This window comes from Halyomorpha halys, unplaced genomic scaffold (assembly GCF_000696795.3).
Source record: "Halyomorpha halys isolate HHAL.00 unplaced genomic scaffold, Hhal_1.1 Scaffold222.1, whole genome shotgun sequence".
Classification (NCBI taxonomy): Eukaryota; Metazoa; Arthropoda; class Insecta; order Hemiptera; family Pentatomidae; genus Halyomorpha; species Halyomorpha halys.
This window is the reverse complement of record NW_027115668.1, coordinates 962,773-966,406: the sequence shown is the minus strand read 5'-3', so window position 1 is coordinate 966,406 and position 3,634 is coordinate 962,773. Positions and strand designations below refer to the sequence as shown.

Genomic DNA, 3,634 nt, shown 5'->3' with positions numbered 1-3,634 from the left:
GATGTTTTATTTACGGCTCTGCCCGACACCGGATTTTCGCCAGACTGGATGTGGTTCATCATACAGGGATACGTATCGCAACTGGCGCATTTCGAACTAGCCCCATTCTTAATCTGTGTTCAGAAGCTGGACTACCTCATCTGTTATTCAGAAGGAAAAAACTGGCGATAAACTACATTTCAAAATTATACCCCCAAAGGATCACCCTACGCATAAATACATTTTCCAACCAAAGTATTCAAATTTTTTTAGAAATAAAATAAATTCAACACTCTCCTTGGCAGAAAGAACACATACTACATAGAATTCTTTAAAGAAATACCTCTGTGCATCCTGGAAGTCCTCAATCCTCCATGGATACACAGGCTACCAAATACAATGCTACGATCATCCCGATTGCCCAAAGGTAGTACGCCACATACTGAATATAGAACTAGATTCTCACGTCTCTGTCAAAATATTCCAGATCCTTTTTTTATATATACTGAGGATAAAAATCTAACGAATCTACAGCATGCTCTTTCATCACACATAACTCAACCCATAAAATAAAACTACATAAATTATGCAATGTATATACAGCTGAATTACATGCAATAGCCACTTTACTTCTTTATGACAGTGACCCATACTAACATTGTTATCATTACTCTTTAAGCTCATTAAAAGCCATGAAGACCATTTACCCGAAACATCCGGCAATCATAAAAATACACAATTACACCAACATGCTAGAAAACTTGGGAAAAACTGTTTTATTTATATGGGTGGGTCACGTGGGGATCGGTGGAAATGAACTGGCGGACGTTGCAGTCAAACAAGCACTTGCCCTTCCGGGTCGGGGCGCGGCCATTCTAGACACCCCAAGAAATAAGTCTTCTAATGAAAAATGAAATATTGGCTAGTTGGCAAGCCACGTGGAATGAAAGCCCACCAAACAAATTAAAAACTATTAAAAAACGATTAAACCATGGACCACATCAAACCGTTCCAATCGCAGGGAGGAGGTAGCTATAGCCAGATTGAGAATAGGTCATATGCATTTAACTAATGCATACCTGATCAATAAGCAACCACCGCTAAAATGTCAATACTGCAATAGTGTACGTACAGTCAGTGACATATTTGAGGAATGCCATTTCTATTACATGAACTTACGTAGATTGGGAGTAGGACCGAGTGTTTCGAATGCCCTGAATGATGACCGAAAAAACATAGAAATGGTTTTAATTTTTTTAAAAAAGGAATAATCTTTTGAATGAGATCTAAACCCAAAAGCTTGTCATATATATTAAAAAATTCTAAAATAAGAAATTATATAAATTTATTTAGGAATTATCTTAAGAATTTCAAATTATGAAATAAAATTATAAAGTTCGAAACGTGGGCGTTGATGACCTCAGGGTTTTACGCCCAAAAGCCCCAACCAACAACAACATTTTATATAAATAAATAAATACCTATGCATTTAGCAAATATAAATCCTGTCCCTAATTGTAGAGCTTAAGAATATCCCAGAACAGGAAGACCTTATAATGCGCATCTTAAAGGGTTTCCCAACCCCTTCGTAACAAAACAACCCTCCGACTCACAGACCTAGGGGATTTTTCAGATTCAATTACTGAAATTAAAAAATAAAATAAATAAAATTATCCTTAAGAATTTAAGCCCGAAGATTAATTGGGCGACAAGGGGCGGTTTTGGCTGGAGGTGGTGGGGGTAGCCTCCCCAACCCTGGCTCAGTACTCGGCCCGACTTAGACCCCTCAGTGCCGCTCTTCTCAGTGTTCTAAATTCCGCTCTGTGTTTTTCATTTTCTTTTGTTAACTCATCTGTGGATCCACATCGCTCTTTTATTATGAGGATGTTACATATGTTACTCCCGAATGAAGGTACGTCACAGAACAAATATTAATAATTTTATTCTGACTACGGTATAGTCACTTCTATAATTAGTAATAATAGTAAGATAGGTTTGATTATCACTATCTCTTCCATAGTTATTATTAAATTTATTTTATTTTTCAATTATTATTTTTTAATTTAACAATTTATAAAAATATTCGGCTGACACTCCTAAGTAGTACGTTTAGTCAAGGAAAATATTCCAATAATTTTTCCAAAAAAATAAAATTAAATTAAATAAGAAGTTACCTCAATAGAAAAAAAAAATACCGAACCGAAATAATTTAAAATTTACAATTTTTTTTTGTGAATATTAACACTATTCACACTAACAAATCTTTTTTAAAAAGCAAAACAATTTCTTTAAAAAAAAAAAAAAAAGAAAGAATCTTTATCTTTTAGATAAAATACATAGTATAACTGATACAAGAAATTATTAAAACGAAATTAAAAAAAATATATAAAAATTATAAAACTAATGATCTTAAGACGATAAAAAACTATAGAAAATATCAAATGAGTTATTTATCATTTGAATAAAAAAGAAATATATTTTGGGGGTATTTATAAAATAAAAAGGATCGCATTGATACTATATATTGAAAAAAGATAATATATTATTGAAAAATAAATAATTTTTAATGAAAAAGAATTGAAAGTTTAACAATTTACAAATAAAATAGCTTTTTCCCTTCAGTTAAAAAAATAAAACTGGTCACCTTGCTCCAAAAGGTATATTGGTTGGATAAAGAAAAAAAGTAGTAAATTTCCTATTTTTTCTTATATTTGATTTTTTTTTTTACTTTATTTTTATGTATGTATTTATTTTACTTAATTTATATTTTTTAAGTAAATTTTATAATTTATACTTATCAAAGAAAGTTTAGTATAGAAAAAATTCTATTCATATAAATGGAAAAAAGTTAATAAATACTTTAATGTGAAATACTATAAAATATATATAAATAAATAAGATCGTCAGACTATCTTGGGGAATGCTTCAATATGAGCTTTTAAATAAGGTTTAATTCCTATGAAGAAACATTCAAATATTAATATAATATATCTAATAAAGTAAAATAAATTGCTTGAAAAATAAATAAATGATATAAGTCTTGGTTGTACTTCATAGAATAAAAAAAAAAAATCGTGTAGCGGCGCAGCACATTAAACATAATAAAAAAATTATTTTTAATGTTTTAACTGAGGTATAATAACGATGATAAGTTCAGAAATTTATTTCTAACTAAATGAATAACATTAATAATATAAATAATATATTGCATTATGCAGAATACACTGATAATCAAAGTCAAAATCCGAAACAAAGCGATATATCCATCAAAATGTACAGAATATGGTAAAGTAACTGATATGTGTTATATGTATAATACTAGTGACTATAATTTTAAAGAAAAATAAGTGTACTTGAAAAGTATTATGACAAATAAAATAATATGTAGATGCTAGTATAAATAAAATATACAAAAAAAATATTTTATTAATTTTTAAAATTTGTACTAAATATCGCTGAGAAAATATTATTTGAAAAAAAATATTAAAATTTTGGTAAATAAAAAAAATTGTTATATTTTACTTTATCTTTTACACATACTTTATTGTGCAAAGCATACTTAGAAATAATATTTAGATGGAAAAAATGCACTTAGTTTCAGAAAATGTTATGAGGAAAATTATATTATTTTATATAAATTAAAAGTAAAACAGAA

General features: G+C 28.8%; 1 protein-coding gene across 1 annotated transcript in view; it reads left to right on the top strand.

The window, feature by feature from the left end:
• The first annotated feature begins 1,755 nt into the window (after window positions 1-1,755).
• The window catches only part of kek2 (kekkon 2), a 610,704-nt gene continuing 608,825 nt past the window's right edge, over window positions 1,756-3,634 (top strand). The window contains exon 1 of the mRNA XM_067052680.1: window positions 1,756-1,891. The gene's annotated coding sequence lies outside the window, so the exon portion shown is untranslated. The remainder of the gene's footprint in view (window positions 1,892-3,634) is intronic.